The sequence below is a fragment of the Ambystoma mexicanum genome, chromosome 3p (genome assembly GCF_040938575.1).
Source record: "Ambystoma mexicanum isolate Mex_15411 chromosome 3p, UKY_AmexF1_1, whole genome shotgun sequence".
Lineage (NCBI taxonomy): Eukaryota > Metazoa > Chordata > Amphibia > Caudata > Ambystomatidae > Ambystoma > Ambystoma mexicanum.
The window spans coordinates 958,796,961-958,821,137 of NC_090925.1; positions in this window are offsets into that span (position 1 = coordinate 958,796,961).

The following is a 24,177-nucleotide window of genomic DNA, read 5'->3' on the forward strand; positions in this document are numbered from 1 at the left end:
TGTGTTACATGTACTATGAATCATTCTCTGTTTAATGGGCATGCTAGCAAACCAAACTACTATGTGTTTTCATGATCTCATTATATCATTATAAGGCATGCTTACCCTAATTCCTCTGTTAGCTCTATATTCACTGCATCTACTATTTTCATTCATCCAGTCTCAACTTGCTCAAGCCTTTTCACCTCGTGCTTTGGGTGGCAAGGCTTTATTTGGTTTACATGTACAAAGTGCTCTGTGGCCACTTCGCCCTCCTTTTTGACAATTTTATATACCACAGGGGATACTTTGTTTATAATTTCAAACGGCCCTTGCTATGCTGCAAGACATTTTGGGTTTTTATGCCTGCTTTTCCCAAAGTGGTATTTATACACCTGATCACCTATCTTGTATTCTCTTACAGATGTCTTCCTATCATAATATGTCTTTGCACTATCAGCAGCTATCTCCGGATTTCACGGCACAAATGCAAATGCGTGTTGTAAGTGCTTCTTTAATTTTTATACATATTCATGAATCGTGGAGGCATTCACACGTGTTTGCTCATGCGTCCTGTACAGCAAATGTGGGAATACCATTTTTCTTCCTGTCAATATCTCATGAGGGCTGATACCTGTCGCCTTAGCGGGAGTTGATCTAATGGCCTATTGATGGGCAACCGAAAATCCTAACTAGATCCTGCCTCAGCTACAAACATTTTTAGTATGTCTACTATAGACCTGTTGCTTCTCTCTACACCCCCTGAGGAAGATGGCTGATAGGCAATGTGCAGTTTCCTTTTCACACCAATTATCTGCCAAATTTTACACATTAATGCGCTAGTGAAATTACTTCCCCCGGTCTAATTCTATCCTTTGAGGTAACCCAAATCTTGAAAATATATGATTCACTAATAATGTGGCTGCTGTTTGTGCACTGCAATCCGGTGCAGGAATACATTTCACCCACTTGGACATCAGACATACGACAGTTAATAAATATTTATTTCCTGTGGCTGATCTTTTTACAGGCCCAACATAGTCGATTTGCAAATCTGACCATGGAAGGGTCAAACCTCTTTTTCTTAATGGAGCCCTATGCACATGTGAAGCAGGTTTCAAATTGTGCACATACCAGACACCCTTTGGTGTACACTTCAATATCTTGGGACATATGTGGCCAGTACGCATAGACTTTCAATATTTACAAAGTTTTTTGTGAACCCCTATGTCCTACAGTTATTGCATCATGCGCATGGTGTAACATCAGTACCCTAAACGACAAAGGCACTACCCACTGAATCTGACCTGTTACAGACTCCCTAATCATCAAACCATCTTGAAGTCTAATTCTCTTTTTGTTCTTAAATAGTACCCTCAATTCTTCTTTTCCTTTGGAATCATTTTCAGACAGAGGATTTTGTTTTGGATTTATCAAATGACTATAAAACATGCCTAAAATTGGATCTTCTTTTGTGCTTTGATCATATCCTCATCCTGGGTATCATAACTCCATTGCACTACAGGCTGTTCAATTTCTTTTGGAGATTTGGAGTGTGTGGTTGCATCTACCTGTATTTCACCAAGTAGGTGTTTGATGGGAAACAACTCTCCCATGACTGCACCAATTTTGGCCAATTTATCTGCTTTGTCATTTCCCTCCTTGTCCTCACCTGGTGCCTTTAAATGGCCATAGATATTTCTCCAGTGTACTATTAAATCATTTTCTGATACTAGTTTATCTATGGCTTGAATCATCTTACCACGTTTAAGGGGTTTGTTATTATATGTGAGCATCCCTTTTGCCTTCCAGCCAGGTAAATACTCTACAAAACTATTTTGCACATTATCAGAATCAGTCATTAACACTATCTCTTTGAATTTATTTTCAACGGCAGTAGCAATTGCCTTATAAATGATAGCCAGCTCTGCTATTTGGCTACTCCTAGCTCCAATTCTCAGACTCGCTCTTGGAATATTGTCACATTTGAACCAAATATTTCCTATTCCTGCCACGAGTTGCCTTTCTTCATTATTTTCCACATGATATGCGCATCCATCCACATACACTGTTGGCAAACCTCCACACACCTCCTCATTAAAAGCTTTGTGTGGAGATTGTTCAAATGCATTCAAATTGGTTTCTATTTCTGTTTCATTAGGCATGCATTTAGCTGTGCAATCATGCAGATCCGCTAGTCCTTGAGCAACCAGGCTCTTTTTATTCTGACCATATTTTACCTCCACAGGGAACCCCTGTAATGCCAATGTCCAAGAAGTAATTCTGGACTGTGCCAAATTACCTGACCTAATTCTTTTACTTTGCAAAAATTGTAGAGGTTGGTGATTTGTTTCAATAATTACTTTTTCTCCTTGAATGATGGTACTGAAATGCTGTAACGCCCAAACAGTGGTCAGAAGTGCTTTCTCACATTCACTGAATTTAGTTTCAACCTGAGATAACGCCTTGCTTGCATAGGCAATATTTTTGTGATTTAAATCATGCCTCTGAGATAACACAGCTGACATGCATTGGTCAGTGAACCCTATTTCTCCAAAGAAATACAGTTTTTTTATGGGATAGGCCAAACACGGCGCCTTCATGAGACATTCTTTCAATTTAGCCACTGCTTCACATTGCTCTTTTTCCCATATTCAGGGTACACCCTGCTTCAGCAATTTGGTTAAGGGTTGAGTGATCTCTGCGTAATTCTCAATAAACTTCCTGTTATCTCCTGTCATCCCTAACAAGCTCCTCAATCGATGCTCAGTCACTTCATGGCTTAAAAAATGCACTTTCTTTTTGCACCATTTTGCTTTCTGCAATGATACTTTGGCTGCCGCCTTCTGTAACTGGCCACGCACATGTCTAATCTCATTAAAAGGACTCTTTAGGTTTTCATTTTTAATTAGAACATCATCCACATAAACTTCCACTATTAACATACCCAAAGGGTGTTCTGGACCATGCCTAATTGGGTTTTATCAAAAGAAAATGCAATCAAATTTTGTATGTCTTCAGTCAGTGGCATACACCAGTATCCAGCTGTAAGATCCAATGTGGTATACACCTTTGACCCATGGACCAGTGCGAGATCTTGGTCAATAAATGGAAGTGGCCACCTAGAAACAGGCACCCTTGTATTTAACTCTCTTAAATCTGCACACAAACACCATTGACCATTTGGTTTTAACACGCCCAAAATGGGAGTGTTTGAGGTACAGTTAATGGGCCTAATAATTCCTCGGGAATCTACATTTTTATTATTTATTTATTTATTTATTTATTTATTTATTTATTACATTTATTGTACGCCCAGACCCGGAGGTATCACGGTGTAGTTACAGACAATGGGTAATGCAATCTTGAATTAAAAATGGACAATAATAAAGAATATAAGTGAAATTACATACAATTTATATGCAAGTGAAGGTGGAGATCAGATAGTTGTAAGTGGGGGATAGGTATAGGTTAGAATTGGTTGAATAACCAAGTTTTGAACGTTTTTTGGAATTGTGGGTAGGATGGCTCGTTCTTGATATTGGTAGGTAGGCATTCCAGTGTCTTGGGGCGAGTACTTTGAAACTGCTGTGCCCCGCTTTTTCTCTTTTGTATCTTGGGATATCAAGGTGTGCATTGTTATTGGATCTAAGGGTTCTGGTGTGGGATTTCTTCATGATGGTGTTGATAAGGTATTTGGGGGCTTTATTATTAATGCAGTTGTGAGTGATGCTGAGAGTTTTGAAGATAATCCTAGCTTTGATGGGGAGCCAGTGGTTGTCTCTCCTGACATTGGAAATGTGATCATACTTTTTTAATCCTAGTGCAGCTCGGAGGGCTTTGTTTTGCATGAGTTGGAGTTTGGCTAGGTTAGTGTTGGACGTACCAAGGAAGAGGATGTTGCAGTAATTGAGCTTGAAGAGTATTAGCGCTCTTGCTAGTGTAACACAGTTTTTTGGATTGAGGAATTTACGGCTTAGGGAGATGAGTTTGGATGTGTGGGATGTGGATAAAGCTAAGGTATTGACTTGTTTAGACATGGTAAGGGTGGCTTCTAAGTACACACCGAGCGTCTTGACTTGTTTGAGCACTGGGATAGTGGTGCCATCAATGGTGAAAGATGTGTAGGCGGTCTGTCGTGAGTCCATTTTGGAGGAAGATCCTATTATGTGTAGCTCTGTTTTGTCATCATGGAGGCATAAGCTATTGTTAGACATCGAGTTTTGGATTAGTGAATACATTTTATTAATAAGCAGATAATCTTGCTCGTGGTTGCCTGACAGTGGAATGAGGATCTGGGTGTCATCTGCAAAGTTAGTGTAGATGACACCCATGGCATCCAATGCTGCGAAGAGTATCTTAGTATAAGCATTGTAAAGGGTAGGGGATAAGCAGGAGCCAGGCGGGACACCTATGGGTACTGGTATGGGATCGGCTATTTCTTTTATTATCTCAGCTAATGATTCAAAGCATGCTAATGGCAACCGATATTGACGCACAATTACTGGTTCCCTACCATGTCCCTCTGGCAAAGTGGCAACATGCAAATCAGTTAGGCCACAATCATATGCATCTTTGGCAAAAACCTCATTAAAATCCATGAATATTTTTCTCAACTCCTTTCTTTACTCTTCATTTGTGCATTCTCTGCAGTCTGAACCTGTTCCTCCACCATTTTTGAGGATTCTGGGAAATCCTCCAATGGAGGAACCTCGGTGATCTCCTCTAACCGTGTGGCTGTATCTCTTTGTAGGGTTGCCACTTTTAAATGTTTTGGAACATCCGCTTCCATTTCAATACACGTTTCTCTATTTCACTTTTGTTTAAATCAAATAATATGCAGTTCTCTTGGTGACAGCACACCGTCTCACTTGAGTCATAAGGGTACACAGACTAAATTTTAAATATCCCTTTAAGTTGGGAATCCAGAGACTCTGGCAACTCACCCTGTGCATTCGCACATCTCTCAGGGATGTTCCCAATCACTGTATTGTTGAAATCTGCAGTGTAATGTGATTTTTGTATCGCCATACCTAATGCTGAATTCTCTTCTAAATGAATATTCTGACATCATTTATTATCCACCAGTATCTTAATGGGCCCATCCCCAATCTCCACCAGTGGTGTATATTCACACTCTATTCCTTGCTGACTCATGCATTCATTTATGCACACAAATGCATCAACGTCCTTCATCTGCTGCCCATTTCTGTGTTTTAATGTCATATTAACTTGTTTGGTGAATGCAGGAATGGTAACATCCTTTTTCAGCTGTAGCTCAATTGCATATGGCACCAACTGCGCACAATGATAAGCCTGTCTCTTGTCTTCAAACTCAGGCGCAGGTCCCCCTTGCCGGGACCACACTTTTTTTAACAATGAAGTCCAACACCATACACATTCTGTGCATAATGTCATTTCCCAAATAAAAATCATTCTGTTTCCCACTCACTATCCACATATTGTGACAGATAGTTTTCGGGCCAATGGTAATTTTTAGGATGCATCTACCTACAATTCTATTCCCTAAGTCCGGCTCATCTAATCCGAAAACCTGTTGGTTGTTAATTCTGAATTTTGGGATCTCCTCCCTTTCAATTATTCGCTGAAGTATTTTCTCATTAATAAAACTTCTTTCTTGTTCAAGTATTAATGTGGCTTTTATCACTTCAGAATGACCACTTACACCAACAGTGATCCGTTGCTGCCCATCTCCCATGTGCATTTCAGAAAGGGTTGAAATGTGTTTTTCTGGGTTCATTTCTGAAATGACAGGTGGCTTGCATTTTTCTTCTTTTAAGAAAAAGCGTAATGTTTACTCATCTATTTCGGTTTGCCATTTTGTCTTGGGGTCCAAACAAATCTCTAGAGATTGTTTCTCTTCCTCACCTCGCATTTCACCCTGACACATCAGGGTGACAGTGACACTAGGCACACAGCCATTTTGAAGGTACACCTCCACTGCATCATCTGATTTAGCCACAATATGGCATTCTTTTATACTGTTGTTTTGTGACCTCACTTTTTTAGCCCTCAATGGCTTTTTGGCTAGGTACCATAAAATCATGTATCCCATCAGTGAGGGGCACCAACCTCTTCAGGCAATCTGTTCCCATCAAGAATGGAATTTTACGGAGAGATGTGATCAACACTTCCTGTCTCATCCTGTGTTTTCCTATCTTTATGTCAACCTCAGCGACACTTTAGATAGGTATCTCCTCACCATTGAAATGATGCACTGGGCCTTCATTTTATGTCACCCTGATATGATTTTGTGGGGATCTCCCTTTGTTGATACTTTCTACCAACTCTTCGGACATGATCGTGGCCTGTGCACCCGTGTCAATTATTGCAAATGCATTGCACTTCTCTTTGACAGTGGTAGGAGCATAATATCTGTCCTCAACTTCTTCCAGGACATACAAAAAGTGCGAGCTCTTACTGATTTCAGGACTCACTTTTCTCAGACCCTTTTCACTTTTTGTCAAACACAGGGGCAAGTGAAAGGATACCTTACTCTCCTTATCGCACATTTCATTTTGGGAATCTTTGTCTATTTTTCCATGTTCAGAAGCCATCTGGAGTGTAGCCACTGTTCGCCCCTCTGATCGGGGACCATCAGCGTTCAAACTGCAGTTTCTTGACTGAACATCATCACAAAAATCATGTGGTAGCTTGCCATTTTCTGGCTTAGAACACCCATTTGTATCTTGTATAGTCCCTGTTTTCTTGCCCTCTTGGAACATGTGTGGCTCAAAATATTCTTCAGTTGACTGGCCTGTACACTCCTTTTGAGCACTTATTTTTCCTGTTTGCATTTCATCAGTATTCTGGCTATCAAGGGAGGGTGTTTTAACAACTAATCCTACCTCATTATCTGGTGTTTTATCATGGTATATGATGGCCTTTTTGACTCTGTCTCTCTGCTCCTTTGGAATTTCTTGTTTATTTCCTCCTTTCTGCCTTTCATTTGCGCACACTCCGATGGTCTGGTTCAACTCCAAATTGAACCACACTTCCTTTTTGTTTGTTTGTGTACTGTTTATTTCACTTTCATTGATAGGTATTCTCATGTTTGAATCAGCAAGCAATTCAGGACCGTTGCACAAAACTGGTTCATGGGATTCTGTACTTATAACATTGCAAAGACTACTACATATAGTCACCTATTGTCAGAGCGCACAAGATCACTCCTTTGAAATTCTGCACCCTCACTTTGTGGCTGCTTTTGAACTGCACAACGTTTTCCTATTTGCTCAGACAACATTTTAACTTGGGCCTCAAGGCATTGTAATCTGTCAATTTCCCTGGAATCTTCTCTTTGCGGACTATGCCGGTACTGGTTAAATTCACCCTAGTTGGATCTGTTCTGGTATCTCTCAGGAGATTGATTTCTATTTGAGTTTCTGAACTCTTGGTTCATAGGAGGTGGAGAGCGCAGAGGTGCCATCCTTTTACAGTGGTCGACTGGTGGTGGTGACTGATTATAATGGCACAGGACATAGTTCATGCTTTCTCTTTCATTTGTGGGAACTGTCCCCTATGCTGATTTCCATTTTCAATTAACCGATCCACATATTGTGGTCTGTCTTGATTGCGATACACCATAGTGTTGGGGTCAAATCTGCTCTGTGCCCCCAGCGTCTGGTATGGACCATTGGGCCTCATTCCGAGTATGGCGGTAAGGGATAGCGGCCACCGCTAACGAGAGCGGTGGCGGTAATCCCTTACCGCCATACTCCGAGTTCCCTTTGCGCCATGGAGGTTTTAACACCTGCTTTTAGCAGGTGTTAAAATCCATGGCGCTAAGGGACCTTGATGTTAATTACGCCACCGTAATTTACGGTGGCGTAATTAACGCCTTCCCCACTCCCATTATGCCCTATGGGGCAAGAGTGGGAATGGGGAAGGGTAAATGGGGATTGGGGAATTACCGCCCCGCCAACCTTGGAATGGGGCGGTAATTCCGCCATCCACCAAGACGCTGCCGGTCCGGGTACGGCGTCAACCAAGGTGTTAATAGCGCCATTGGTTAGCGCCGTACTCGGAATGAGGCCCATTGTGTCTTTGATTTTGATTCTGATTTTGTTTTTGATTTTGATTGTTATTCATGCCTGACATATTCTACCCTAGGTCTGTCCCCCATGTATCTAGCACTAATATCATTTTATCTATTGCTCAGATCATGTGACTGGAACATAGGTGTTTGGGGTGGCATCCTCTGTGGCGCGCCCCTTTGATCAGATGTCATATTATTCCAGACCGGCATGTGGGCCGATTCAAGTGGTATTTTTGCAGATTTTATCTCCATTACCGATGGGGTGGACTCTCTAGATTTTGATTTTGTCTCTTTATTTCTAGCTCCCTCTTCACTCTGACAATATATTACCTCATACAGTTTATTCCCCTGTTTTACAATCCAGTCTGGTGATTTCTCCCGGTCAAATTTGTGAATCAACTGTGATATTGGCAGGGTAATTCATAGAAATTCGCACAAAAGTGGCGCACGCGACTGGCGCACAGCGTGCCCGTGCGAATGTCTGCGCCAGCCGCGTGCGCTTAAATCGATTTCCGCGCACAGCGTATTCATGGATTTTCGCATCCAAAACCAGCCGTGGCGCAGCGTGGCGCAGCGACCCTTCAGCAGCGCCAGTTACGCCCCCAAGAACGCCCTCGCGCAAGGAAAAGCCTTCAAAATCCCCAAATAATTGCAAAGGGCTGCGCTAACCCTGGACCAGTTCACAGGGCTGGCAAAGAGCAAACGCCAAGCGGGGAACGTGTATTTCAGTGGTTCGCGGGAAGTTCCACACGCGATTGTCCTGTGTACGTGTGCATCAGGGGTGCGCGGGAAGTATCACACGCAAAATCAGCAGGGTACGTGTATTTCAGGGGTGCGCGGGAAGTATCACACGCGATTCCAGCAGGGTACGTGTATTTCAGGGGTGCGCGGGAAGTATCACACGCGATTCCAGCAGGTTACGTGTATTACAGGGGTGCGCGTGAAGTTCCACATGCGATTTCAGCAGGGTACGTGTATTTCAGGGGTGCGCGGGAATTTCCACACGCGATTGGCCCCGTGCGAGCAGGGTACATGTATTTCAGGGGTGCGCGGGAAGTTCCACACGCGATTGGCCCCGTGCGAGCAGGGTATGTGTATTCCAGGGGTGCGCGGGAAGTTCCACACGCGATTTCAGCAGGGTACGTGTATTGCAGGGGTGCGCGGGAAGTTCCACACGCGATTGGCCCTGTGCGAGCAGGGTACGTGTATTTCAGGGGTGCGCGGGAAATTCCACACGCGATTTCAGCAGGGTACGTGTATTTCAGGGGTGCGCGGGAAGTTCCACACGCGATTGGCCCCGTGCGAGCAGGGTACGTGTATTCCAGGGGTGCGCAGGAAGTTCCACATGCGATTTCAGCAGGGTACGTGTATTGCAGGGGTGCGCTGGAAGTTCCACACGTGATTGGCCCCGTGCGAGCAGGGTACGTGTATTTCAGGGGTGCGCGGGAAGTTCCACACGCGATTGGCCCCGTGCGAGCAGGGTACGTGTATTCCAGGGGTGCGCGGGAAGTTCCACACACGATTTCAGCAGGGTACGTGTATTGCAGGGGTGCACGGGAAGTTCCACACGCGATTGGCCCCGCGCGAGCAGGGTACGTGTATTTCAGGGGTGTGCGGGAAGTTCCACACGCGGTTTCAGCAGGGTATGTGTATTTCAGGGGTGCGCGGGAAGTTCCACACGCGATTTCAGCAGGGTACGTGTATTTCAGGGGTGCGCGGGAAGTTCCACACGCGATTTCAGCAGGGTACGTGTATTTCAGGGGAGCGCGGGAAGTTCCACACGCGATTGGCCCCGTGCGAGCAGGGTACGTGTATTTCAGGGGTGCGCGGGAAGTTCCACACGCGATTGGCCCAGTGCGAGCAGGGTACGTGTATTCCAGGGGTGCGTGGGAAGTTCCACACGCGATTTCAGCAGGGTACGTGTATTTCAGGGGTGCGCAGGAAGTTCCACACGAGATTTCAGTAGGGTACGTGTATTTCAGGGGTTCTGGGGAGTACTACCCGTGAATTGGCCGTGTGGGTCCTCCCAGGTGTTCGCTCTACAACCTCCACGGCCCCTGCAGGCAGCCCACACCACGGGGGACTACCCTGCACCCCTGCTCATGTCTCGCAGGCAGCCCATCCACCATGGGCATGCCCCCCAGCCAACCCACATGTCACCTTGCACTACTGATCAACAATGCATGTCTCCCAGCACCCCCACCCCCCAGCAGTCAGGGGCACCCTCCACCAGGCACCTGGCCCCCACTCCTGTCTCCCTGCACCCCCCACCCCCCAGCAGTCAGGGGCACCCTCCACCAGGCCCCCACTCATGTCCAACTCATGTCTCCCACCACCCCCACCCCCCAGCCACCAGGGGCAGCCTCCACCAGGCCCCCACTCATGTCTCCCACCACCCCCACCCCCAGCAGTGCAGGGGCAGCCTCCACCAGGGCCCCACCCATGTCTACCACCACCCCCATCCCCCAGCAGTGCAGGGGCAGCCTCCACCAGGCCCCCACTCATGTCTCCCATCACCCCCACCCCCCAGCAGTGCAGGGGCAGCCTCCACCAGGCCCCCACTCCTGTCTCCCTGCACCCCCACCCCCCAGCAGTGCAGGGGCAGCCTCCACCAGGGCCCCACCCATGTCTACCACCACCCCCACCCCCCAGCAGTGCAGAGGCAGCCTCCACCAGGCCCCCACTCATGTCCCCTATTACCCCCACCCCCCAGCAGTGCAGGGGCAGCCTCCACCAGGCCCCGACTCATGTCCAACTCATGTCTCCCACCACCCTCACCCCCCAGCCACCAGGGGCAGCCTCCACCAGGCCCCCACTCATGTCTCCCACCACCCCCACCCCCCAGCCACCAGGGGCAGCCTCCACCAGGCCCCCACTCATGTCTCCCACCACCCCCACCCCCCAGCAGTCAGGGGCACCCTCCACCAGGCCCCCACTCCTGTCTCCCTGCACCCCCTACCCCCCAGCAGTCAGGGGCACCCTCCACCACGCTCCCACTCCTGTCTCCCAGCGCCCCCACCCCCCAAGCCACCAGGGGCAGCCTCCACCAGGCCCCCACTCATGTCCCCTATTACCCCCACCCCCCAGCAGTGCAGGGGCAGCCTCCACCAGGCCCCCACTCATGTCTACCATCACCCCACCCCCCAGCCACCAGGGGCAGCCTCCACCAGGGCCCCACCCATGTCTACCACCACCCCCACCCCCCAGCAGTGCAGGGGCAGCCTCCACCAGGCCCCCACTCATGTCTCCCATCACCCCCACCCCCCAGCAGTGCAGGGGCAGCCTCCACCAGGCCCCCACTCCTGTCTCCCTGCACCCCCACCCCCCAGCAGTGCAGGGGCAGCCTCCACCAGGGCCCCACCCATGTCTACCACCACCCCCATCCCCCGGCAGTGCAGGGGCAGCCTCCACCAGGCCCCCACTCATGTCCCCTATTGCCCCCACCCCCCAGCAGTGCAGGGGCAGCCTCCACCAGGCCCCCACTCATGTCCAACTCATGTCTCCCACCGCCCTCACCCCCCAGCCACCAGGGGCAGCCTCCACCAGGCCCCCACTCATGTCTCCCGCCACCCCCACCCCCCAGCCACCAGGGGCAGCCTCCACCAGGCCCCCACTCATGTCTCCCACCACCCCCACCCCCCAGCAGTCAGGGGCACCCTCCACCAGGCCCCCACTCATGTCTCCCACCACCCCCACCCCCCAGCAGTCAGGGGCACCCTCCACAGGCCCCCACTCCTGTCTCCCTGCACCCCCTACCCCCCAGCAGTCAGGGGCACCCTCCACCAGGCTCCCACTCCTGTCTCCCAGCACCCCCACCCCCCAGCCACCAGGGGCAGCCTCCACCAGGCCCCCACTCATGTCCCCTATTACCCCCACCCCCCAGCAGTGCAGGGGCAGCCTCCACCAGGGCCCCACCCATGTCTACCACCACCCCCATCCCCCGGCAGTGCAGGGGCAGCTTCCACCAGGCCCCCACTCATGTCCCCTATTGCCCCCACCCCCCAGCAGTGCAGGGGCAGCCTCCACCAGGCCCCCACTCATGTCCAACTCATGTCTCCCACCGCCCTCACCCCCCAGCCACCAGGGGCAGCCTCCACCAGGCCCCCACTCATGTCTCCCGCCACCCCCACCCCCCAGCCACCAGGGGCAGCCTCCACCAGGCCCCCACTCATGTCTCCCACCACCCCCACCCCCCAGCAGTCAGGGGCACCCTCCACCAGGCCCCCACTCATGTCTCCCACCACCCCCACCCCCCAGCAGTCAGGGGCACCCTCCACAGGCCCCCACTCCTGTCTCCCTGCACTCCCTACCCCCCAGCAGTCAGGGGCACCCTCCACCAGGCTCCCACTCCTGTCTCCCAGCACCCCCACCCCCCAGCCACCAGGGGCAGCCTCCACCAGGCCCCCACTCATGTCCCCTATTACCCCCACCCCCCAGCAGTGCAGGGGCAGCCTCCACCAGGCCCCCACTCATGTCTACCACCACCCCACCCCCCAGCCACCAGGGCCAGCCTCCACCAGGCCCCCACTCATGTCCCCTATTATCCCCACCCCCAGCAGTGCAGGGGCAGCCTCCACCAGGGCCCCACCCATGTCTACCACCACCTCCACCCCCCAGCAGTGCAGGGGCAGCCTCCACCAGGCCCCCACTCATGTCTCCCTGCCCCCCCTACCCCCCAGCAGTCAGGGCACCCTCCACCAGGCTCCCACTCCTGTCTCCCATCACCCCCACCCCCCAGCAGTGCAGGGGCAGCCTCCACCAGGGCCCCACCCATGCCTACCACCACCCCCAGCAGTGCAGGGGCAGCCTCCACCAGGCCCCCACTCATGTCTCCATGCACCCCCTACCCCCCAGCAGTCAGGGGCACCCTCCACCAGGGCCCCACCCATGTCTACCACCACCCCCACCCCCCAGCAGTGCAGGGGCAGCCTCCACCAGGCCCCCACTCCTGTCTCCCTGCACCCCCACCCCCCAGCCACCAGGGGCAGCCTCCACCAGGTCCCCACTCATGTCCCCTATTACCCCCACCCCCCAGCAGTGCAGGGGCAGCCTCCACCAGGCCCCCACTCATGTCTACCACCACCCCCACCCCCCAGCACTGTGGGGCACCTGCCAGCAGGCCCCCACTCATGTCCAACTCATGTTCCCCTGCACCCCCACCCCCCAGCACTGTGGGGCACCTGGCAGCAGGCCCCCACTCATGTCCAACTCATGTTCCCCTGCACCCCCACCACCCAGCACTGTGGGGCACCTGGCAGCAGGCCCCCACTCATGTCCAACTCATGTTCCCCTGCACCCCCACCCCCCAGCACTGTGGGGCACCTGCCAGCAGGCCCCCACTCATGTCCAACTCATGTTCCCCTGCACCCCCACCCCCCAGCACTGTGGGGTACCTGCCAGCAGGCCCCCACTCATGTCCAACTCATGTTCCCCAGCCAACATGTCATCACAATCTAGATCCCTGGTCCCTATGGTCAGCCTCCAAATGCAAAACACCCACCCGAGTATTGCATCCACCCACTCAGAAATGGCAATAACATGATAGAACAGCACATGTCCCTCACATACACCCAATGGGTGTCAGTGAATCTCAAAACCCATATCATGATATGCATGAAACCAATGAGATGATACTACACATTGAAGTTTGATCAAAATATATGTATTAAAGAAAACATGAATTGAATCAAAAATAAACTAACAGAAATGGGAATGTAAAAAAAGTAAAAAGAAGCATGTCCATGAAAAAATGCAAAACCAAAAATCAGAATCCAAAGGAATGGTGTCCAAAGTCACAGTCCAGAAAAGAAAATCCAATGGGAAATTATAATTGAAAGCCATTGCTCCATGGGTAAATTGTAAAAAGAAAAGAAAATCCAACATTGAACTATGTACAGGTGAACAAGCCAGGGTCCATGATCCCAACAAAAGAAATGAAACCTATCTAACAACACTACCTAATGAAAAATAACTATATACAAAAATGTGGCCCATTGTCCAAAAGGTCCAAAGAAAATGCAAAAACAAAGGAAACCTAACACTAACTACATAACTATTTACATGGGCAGCGGGCTAGTCCAACGGCTCACTGGATTTTGTCATGGGCCAGGGCATCATCGAACCCCTGTTCAATGGCTTGGAGGCGGGCATGTTCCCTGGCCCCGAGGTCTCGCAGGGATAAAGCAGTGTCCAGCTCCAACTCCCTGCGAAGACCCTCGAGGCACTCAGCCCGCCTCAGCGCCCTCCGCATGGAGTTCTCCGCCCTGACCATTGTGAGCCGTTCCTCCTCTGCCCGCTGCCGCTCCGCACCTATCTGCTGGCCCAACTGCTCCCACACGGAAGCCACTCCCATTCCAAGGTTCTCCTGCCCTCCGGCCGATGCCTGCACCCCTGATGTTTATGGCCCCGAGCCATGATGCCTCCCACGTCGAGCCTGCCGCTGCCTCTGACGCAACTGCCTGTGCCAGCACGACGGTATCCGGGCTGATGGTATCCACCGACGCCGTTGTGCACGTGCCCTGCCCAATGATGCCGTCACATCCTCCATCTGCTGGGGTCCAGTTGCTGGTGTGTCCACCCCTGCTGGACCTCCGACTCCTGACTGTGGCAGGGATGGGATCCCCACCGAGCCGGCTGCATTGGTCGGGGCAGGTCCACAGGGGGCCCTGGTGGCATCTGGGCCGGAAGACGGCATGGAGAACGACTGGTGCATAGTCTCCACAGAGGAGGAGAGGGTCGCCAGATTGGCCGACACATGTAGGAAACCCCCGACCATGGCCGTTCCCAACTGGGCCACGTCCGCACGGTGCTCTCCGTGATGACGTGCATGCTCCTCCCGGGAAGCACGCAGCTCATCACAAATTGCACATGTGCGCAACGCGACTCCAATCAGGACCTTCTCCATACGGCCAGGGGTCCCCTCGTCCGCAGGTGGAGGGGAGTCAGATGACATGGACATCCCCCCTACCTGCGGACGGGCCTGGGATGGGGCATCCCTGCTGGTGCATGGTGGTGCAGTCACAGTGTCAGGGACAGTGACATGCACAGGCCCCTCCACGGCGACCTGTGCTGCCTCCTGCCCCTGCCCCTGGACTGCAACACTTGCACCAGCAGGGATGCCCCCACCAGGCCCCATGTGTGCCTCAGTAGCGGCCTCCTCCTCCTCTGTGGAAACCACCAACCTGGATGGCTCCACCCCGTCTTCCGCCGTTGCAAGCCCCTGTGGGGGCTCACCCACCCCTTCCGCTGCAGCCGTGGGGGCATCCCCGCCGCTTTGCTCCACAGAGCCGTCTCCGCTCTCTTCTTCACGTGGCGCTGTCTAGAGGGAGACATAGAACACAAGCATCAGGGTACTGTACAATGGTCCCCTAGTCAGGAAGCAATAGCAGATGAGTGGCACTGTCAAAGATCACTTCCATCATGTCCCTCGACAACACATGGCTCAGTGCAGGTAAATTACATGCGGTAACAGGCATGGCGCATGCTATGGACATTAGCATACATGTCCAAGTGATTCTTGAAACATACACTGTTGTTTTGGAACTCACATGCACCATGGGCCTTTCCTATTACATGCACACACTTCACCCTAGTTTCATCCATCTGGCCTCGTACACCACAGACACAGTGGATACAAGGATGACTAGGCTGCATCAGTGAACCTGAACATTGCGACAGACATGGTTCATGCATCCCTGGCATTCACAAGTCACAGACACGCAGGTCAGACACACAGACATGGACAGAATACATGTACATGGCATCAGCACCCATCCCTCACCCATGTCCAGGAACAGAGACTGGCATGCTTTCATGTGGCCATTCCGCATAGGGCAACCCATGTTGCATTTGAACACATGCACCAACCGTGTGCTTCACACATTATTGGTCTCACATGCATGACGTCCCTGCACAAACACATGCATACATGGCCTTTGTCACACATACAGGCAAGTACCAGACAACCAGCACACTGCGACATGCCCTGTCTCACACAGCAATGCTTGGCCACTTACCGCTCAACTCCAGATGGGTCTGCCTCTCAAGGATCTGGGCGTGGAGCGCTGGGCCTATGCGTTCCAGGACCCTCATCTGGGTGGTACTCATGCGGTCCCGGCCCCCCTCCACGAGGCGCCGGGCCTTCAAGAGGGTCCTGGACCTGCAGTCATCCCAGCGCTTCTTGACATGTTGGTAGTCGCGGACTGCCACCCCCTCCGCGTTGATGGCAGTCACGATGTCCATCCAGATCCGAGTCCGTCCTTCCTTGTTGGCGCGCTTACTTCCGAAGAGGGCATCATACTGTCCCAGGACTTGCTCCACCAGGACACCAACTTCGGTGGTAGTGAAGCTGGTGCCCCTCTGCCTCTCTGGCCGGGGGTTGCCAGTGGTGCCAGATGTTGCAGTGCCCGACATGGCAACCCCAGAGGCAGGATTGGGTGGGCAACTGGGTCCTGGGGCTGGGCTGTGGAGCGATGGTATCCCAGTCGGGAGTCTTCTGTTCCAGCAGGGGTGGACACAGCAAATGGACCCCTGCAGATGGCTGATGTGCAGGCACCAAATGGCAGGGCACGGTGGCAGCAGGCAGGCAGGCAGGCAGGCAGCAGCAGATGGCTCGTGGGAGGCTGCTCGGGGCTCTGGGGGGCAGTAATTTGGCCTTTTGGGCAGGAGCGTGGTCTTCCGTGTGCTTACGCGTGGCCAGCTTGATATGGAGTGATTTGGCACGTGAAAATCCTGCACGTCTGCGTGTAAATCGAGGAAAGGCCCTTAGCGCGTATGCACGTCAGCATGCATATGCAATTTCATTGGACCAAAGGCCCTTAGCGCGTGAGCGCATCTGTGACGTGAGGCACGCGGGTGTTTCCCTCATTACACGTGATGACAGAGCACACGTGGATTTCCACCAATCGCGTGTGGAACTTCCTGCACACCCCAGAAATACACGTACCTAGGCCAATCGCGTGTACGCTCACTTCCCTCCGATTACACGCGATGACACTCGGACGTGCAGTTTTACCACGTGTGCTTGCATATGCGATTTCATTGGCCCAAAGGCCACCATGCGCAGCTGTGACGTCACGCGCATGGCCGTAGAGAATGGCACGTGTAAAAATGAAGAGATACACGTCCGAGTGTCAAAGTGCGTAATTGGTGGAAATGGCCTCATCGTGTATGCGCGTCTGTGACGTGTGTATAAAAGGTACGTGTAGAACGCCATTTCCTTGTACGTGCTTTTCGTGGAGAGCGAGTGGGTGAAATCTGTACTTCTTGTCGGTTCACACACGATTTACTTCACGGCGTTTCCAGTTCGTACTCCCTGTTACCTCTGACAGCTTTTTCTCTTTTCCTCTTTTTCCTGGGCCTGTTTCCTCAAACAGCGTTCCTTACTACTGTTGTCTTGTCTCCTCAGACAGCATACAATTCTTCTTTTGGCGGGGGTGTTGCCAACGTGCACACGAGCATATTTTTCACGCTTTTGTTCCTGGCAGACGGTGAGTCGCGCACGTATTTAACATCTGTGCTTGCCCCGTGTGTAGCGTACCCCTTCAGAGGTCATTCTAGCTGCGTGTGACACGCATACGTTCATTCTTGTGTTCCTGGGTGCCACAGCGTAGTGCAGGTTTATTTTTCCACGCACGTGGTCTAGGAGGGGTTGCGTGCACCTTACTTCGCTTTTTTGGGGTGCCTGTGCGTTGCGTGACCCGTCATCTTTCCCCAGGGGTGACATACAGCCTTGCTAGAGCACTAGGGTACGATTACCATCTGGGTCCCAACCCCTTTGACCCCCAATTGCCCAGGACAATAGTTCACATCGACTCCCATACGCACAATAACATCAGTGCCATGGCTGGGAGGTGAACAAGCCGTAAGGGTGGCAAAGGTGGCCGAGCCCCAAGTGGTGGCCGTGGTGGATCCAGTAGGGGACGTGGCCGTGACTTGCAGGGTGCCCCTAGCCCCCCATGTGTGGAGGAGCAGTCAGGGATACCCATGCCCCCCCCTGGTTGAGGTTACCGTGGCTGACACCATCCATGCTCAGCCCTTGTTGGACCAGCCCACTGTGGAACCAGACCTGGCACAGGGTGACTCCATGGCTGACTTCCAGGTCAGCAGGTCTAGGCCACGTGCGCCGGTGAACGTTGGTGTCATCAGGCCACGTGGATCAGGGGCAGCTAGGTCATCTGCTGCCCCACGTAGGCAGGCTGGGGAGGCTGCAGGAGCAGCTGCGGCTCCATCCACCCCACCTCTCACAGACCCATCCAGGACAGTGTCGGTCCAAGTCCATCATGCTGACATTCCCCCTGACACCATCACACTTGAGAAAATGCCTGCACCAACTCCCATGCTGAGTGTGCAATCCCACGCTTCTGCCCCTAGTGTCCAGAGCGGCGTAGGACACTCAGGATCCCCACCACCTTCCAAGCGGAAGAGGAAGAGTGCTCGTCCAGTAGAGGCTGATGCCCCAGACACGGCTACACAGTCCAGCTCGTCAAGGAAGCCCAGCTTCAATGAGGCCGAACTGAATGCACTTGTAGAGTATGTGTCCGCACATGACCGCGAAATGGTGATTGTTGCAGGATCCAAGACCACACCTGCACAACATCAGGCACACTGGTAGACCATTGCGGACATCACAAGTGCCCTTGGAATCGTGAGGCGCACAGCTAATGAATGCTACAAGCGCTGGAATGACCTGAAGCGCAGGGCAAAGAATAAGCTGGCCTCAAGTCATGCCGCAACTCTAGTGACTGGAGGTGGGTCTCCAGCAGACGACATGGAACTCACTCCACATGAGCAGGTTGCTGGGACCTACGTCACTGAGGAACAGATCCAAGGCGTGGGAGAACTGGCAGATTACGAGGCATTGTCCGGTGAGTGCACATGCATGTGTGTGTCATCCATGTGCATGGTGTGTGTGGGAGGGCATCTGTTTGGGTGCCAGGGGAGGGTGTGTGTGCCTGAGTGGTTCGGCTCACCCATGTGCCTCTTCCTATACATTCTTGGCAACAGCATTTGGGTATAGCAGCATCACTTCGGCCAACACCATGCCAGTTGCCCTTGGAGTGTCATCTTGCCACAACACTGTTGCTTATTTACCTCTGTTTATTCAGGCAGATTGTTTGCATACCACCACTTTTACTCGGGATTTCTCAGTCCTATTGTCACATGTCTGACATGGCTATGGTACAGTGGACTGGCTCAGTTTCGTGGACATGATTAGTTTGGACATGTCCCTGTGCTATAGGACCATTTTTGACTGGCAGCTGCAGGTTAAACATTTGAACCATTACAATGAAAATAATCAATTATATGAACAAACTGGACTGAATGAACAATTGGTGACCTCCTCTCCCTCTTCACTTCATGGCTAGGGTACATGCCATCTGTGTGATGGCATGTGTATTTGACCTGCCAATCACTGGCCAATGTGTGATGCCACTGCTAGGCAGCATGCAGCAAATGTGTTCATCTTCCATCTTGGTGTCATCAATGTGTGCCATCTGCCTCCCCATCACACGCAGTGACGGTGCATGCATGGGAGTGTTTTAGTCATGTAGGACATGTGTCAATCAAGTACTGTTTCTGTAGCCTCTCAGCCCTAATTGTGTGCCATAATGCTGATGCCTGTTTCCATTTGTTTTCTTTTATGTCTTTGCAGGGGAAGACGCACTTGATACTGCTGGGGTTGTGGAGATGGTGCAGACCCAGGAGGGGTCTGAGGGCCGACCGACCACCAGTGAGGGACGTGGTGTGGTGGTGGGTGAGAACCCACAACTGCTGCAGGTCGTGCTCTCAAGGGGTGTCTCTGGCTGCACCACCCGAGCTGTACTCAGGTGTCGATTCGGATGATGAGACCTACGTGCCGTCGCAGGTGAGTGTTCCTGGGAGGGATTCTGTTCTGTCCGACCCACCTGCACCAGGGTTAGAACCCTCAATGGGGATGTCAGTGTTGGCAGGTACGCCTTTGGTGGTTACGGATGCAGGGTCACACTCCGCGACATCTGATCCTGTTCCTGGATCAGCAGATCAGAGGGGGAATGCAGTCCTGCAGCCTCAGGCATTGCCGGCACAGCAAGGCGCAGTTCGCCTTGCCCCAGGCAGGTGTGGTGCCCGCCGACGTGGCGGCCGTACGCCACCTGGCAATACCGCATGGGAGCAATCCATTTACGGTATGGCAACCCAACAGGCAGCATCATCAGAGATGATGGCTCAGGCCACGGATAGGGTGGCCACTTCCATTGTCCCCCCCGAAAGGCTGATGGAGCGACTACAGCAGGCAACCGACTCCATCTGCCAGTCACACAGGGAGGACATGTTGGCGTCCGACAGGGACAGGCGGGCGGCACTGGCGACTCTGCAGGAAGCCATCTCCATAGAGTCCCAGGGCCACAGGGAAGCCCTGAGGCTGGAACTCCTTCACCTCAGGACGACTCTTGTTGAGCTTGAGGCTTCAACAAACCGAAGGACAGAACAGCAGCTGGAGCGTCTCACCCGTACGCTCTCAGCTGAGATGCAGGCAACTAGGGCGGAGGTCCGGGCATCCCGTGAGTTGTTGCATGGGGACCTCCGCACACTTATCCTCCAGAACGAGACCTACCACACCCGCATGCTTGCAGCCATGGAGGAACAGACTAGGGCTTTGCGTGGGCTGCCTCCCATAGTGCCACCACCTCCTGATGCAGCAGCAGAGGGTGAGGATAGCAACAGCAGTGATACTCCCACAATAGGGTAGCCGTGTAGGCCATGAGCCCATGGAGGTGTTTTTTTTTTTGCAAGATCCACACAGGTGGGTTTTGGTGTGCACCCTGTCCTCGGACCTCCTGGGTGGCCTCCCCAACACCCCCGGGCCATTAATGGCCATTTTTGATTTTTTTTTTTTTGGGACTGTGTTGCCTTGTGTGACTCCCGCTTGTCATGGATTTGGTTCAGATGCTTGGGTTTTTGTCACACACACCCCTCCTGCCTCCCGTTTCCATGGGCTTGCAAAGGGTGTGCCCAAGTGACATTGACGTACATGGTGACATTGGACTCCCATGAGCTGTGTGGGCAGTCTGTAGTCAATACAGTGTATACATTCATAGTGCATATTGTTGTTGTATTGTACACTGCGTGGTGTATTGATATGTGCCTCTGCATCTATCTCATCCTCCATATTTGCAGGTCCATTCCCCATGTCTTCACAATGCGGTCCACCTTGGAACTGGAGTCCATGTTGTAAGCAGTGCACCTACACTCTTGCGTGGCGCTAACACTGTATACTTGGAAGTGTTTGGAGGGCTGTCATTATCAGGTGGTGAGGCTAGCTAATTTTTAAGTCTGTAATGTCATGTTTAAGGTAGGTTGGAGGTTGTGTAGGTGATTGGTATTCTTGGTAAGTATTTGGTAATGTGGGTTGTAGGTCCTGCATTACTGTGAGCATTTCATGTGTGGACATGTTTCCATTAGGGACACTGTAGCTGCTGACACTTGGGGCATGCTGTGGGGATTAATTTGTTTCCTCTCACATTGCATGACATGCATGGTGTGTTGTGTGGCCGTGCCGGGGAGGGGGTGGGTGACATGGCACTGTTTTCATGTAGTATTTTGCAAGTGGGTATTCATTTCTGCAGTATGGAAGTGTCTTTTCATGACACTGCATTGGTGGTGTTTGTGTAGGTAGGGATGCACACATTGTGACACTTCCACATGAACAATCTCCGGCTGCCATGGTTCTGACAGTTGACAGTCCTTTTGTTCGTCTTAATTGTCAGGTCGAGTCATCATTGCTTATCAGATGGTATGTGCAAGGCCTGTGTGCACTCCACTGGGGTGTGATTTCTATGTGAAGTAATTAGCCGCCAGCTGCGTACGTGCCCTCTCCCCTCCCATGCGCAGCGGGCGTGCATGTGGTTGGGGATGTGGGGGCACCACCATGTCCATGGCCAGGCCCCGGCGTGTTGCAACATTGTGCAGGACACATGCTGCCACTATGATCCTGCACACTACTGGGGGCGCATATAACAGCTGCCCGCCAGAACGGTCAAGGGAGCGAAAGCGTGACTTGAGCACTCCGAATGTGCGCTCCACTATGCCCCGGGTTGCAATATGGGCTGTGTTGTATCTTACCTCTGGAGGCGTGATGGGGTTCTGAATTGGCGTCATCATGTGGGTGCTCAGAGGGTAGGCACTGTCCCCTGGTGAGGAGGTGATGGGTATCATTAGTGGGGTAGTGACATAACTCTGCATCTGACATGCATGTTTGTGCAGTGGCATTCATACTCACCAAGCAGCCATGTATCGCCATGCCGCCCAGCTTCTAGGTCCCGGCTTAGGGTAGACATTCGGTAAATGAAGCTGTCGTGGGTGGAGCCTGGATAGTTGGCATATACTGAGGTGATGATTCCCTTAGCATTATATACTACCTGCACGTTGATGGAATGCCAGTGCTTGCGGTTCCTATAGATGTGCTCAGATGCCCTGGGGGGACGTAGTGCCACATGGGTGCAGTCAATGGCACCTAGCACTTTTGGGAATTGTGCCACACCGTAGAAATCGAGGTTGGCAGCCTGCCTTTCTGCAGGTGTCCTCGGCAGGTATATGTGCCTACGGACTGATGGGCGTGCAGTGATGATGTTCAAGACCTGGTGTAGGCAGCGTGACTGCGTGGCCTGTGACACCCCACCCACTATGGCACTTGTCCGCTGAAATGATCCTGTGGCCAAGAAGTGCAGTACATTGAGGACCTTCTCCAGGGGGCTGAGTGCTTGGGAGCACAGGGTGGGTGATGTGAGGTCATCCTCCCACTCACTGACCAGGTCCAGGATTATGTGTGGGGGAAACCTGTACCTCCCATACACCTGGTCTTCAGGCATCCCAAAAAGGCTGGTTCTGGGAGTGAAAATTCGGGCCCTCACTATCTTCCTCCTCCTCCTTTGGTAACCCACGGCCACTGCTGCTAGGAATGGTATATTCATCCTGGTACGAGCTAGTTTGTTGTTTGCGCGCACTTTTATGCTGCGCGGGTCGACATACGCCTGCTTCATGCTGGCGTACGTGTCTCAGGATTGGACCATTTATTTTTCGGCACGTCGTAGGCGAACGTGTGAATCTTCCCGCCCACCCCAGGAATACACGTAGCACGCTCTCACAGGCACAGTCGTGGGTAAATATTCCCGCCCACCCCTGGAATACATGTACCCCACTCTCACAAGCCCAATCGCGTGTGGAAGTTCACGCGCACCCCGAAGTACACGTACCCAGGCCAATCGCGTGTGGGGCTTCCCGCGCACCCCGAAGTACACATACCCAGGCTAATCGCGTGTGGAAGTTCACGCGCACCCCGAAGTACACGTACCCAGGCCAATCGCGTGTGGAACTTCCCGCACACCCCAAAGTACACGTACCCAGGCAAATCGCGTGTGGAACTTCCCGCGCACCCGGAGGTACACATACCCAGGCCAATCGCGTGTGGAAATTCCCGCGCACCCCGAAGTACACGTACCCAGGCAAATCGCACGGCTGGGGGGTGGGGGTGCAGGGGGACATGAGTGGGGGCCTGGTGGAGGCTGCCCCTGCACTGCTGGGGGGTGGGGGTAATAGGGGACATGAGTGGGGGCCTGGTGGAGGCTGCCCCTGCACTGCTGGGGGGTGGGGGTGGTGGGAGACATGAGTGGAGGCCTGGTGGAGGCTGCCCCTGCACTGCTGTGGGGTGGGCGTGGTGGGAGACATGAGTGGGAGCCTGGTGGAGGCTGCCCCTGGTGGCTGGGGGTGGGGGTGGTGGGAGACATGTGTTGGTGATCAGTAGTGCAAGGTGACATGTGGGTTGGCTGGTGGGCATGGCCATGGTGGATGGGTTGCCTGTGGGACATGAGCAGGGGTGCAGGGTAGTACCCTGTGGTGTGGGCTGCCTGCAGGGACGGTGGAGGGTGTAGAGGGATTACCTGGGGGGACCCACATGGCCAAATCACATGTAGCATTCCCCGGCACCACCGAAATACACGTACCCTGCAGAAATCACGTGTGAATCTTCCGCGCACATCGGAATACACATACCCAGGCCAATCACGTGGGGAACTTCCCGCGCACCCCGAAGTGCACGTACCCAGGCCAATCGCGTGTGGAATTTCCCGCGCACCCCCACCTACCCAGGCCAATCGCGTGTGGAA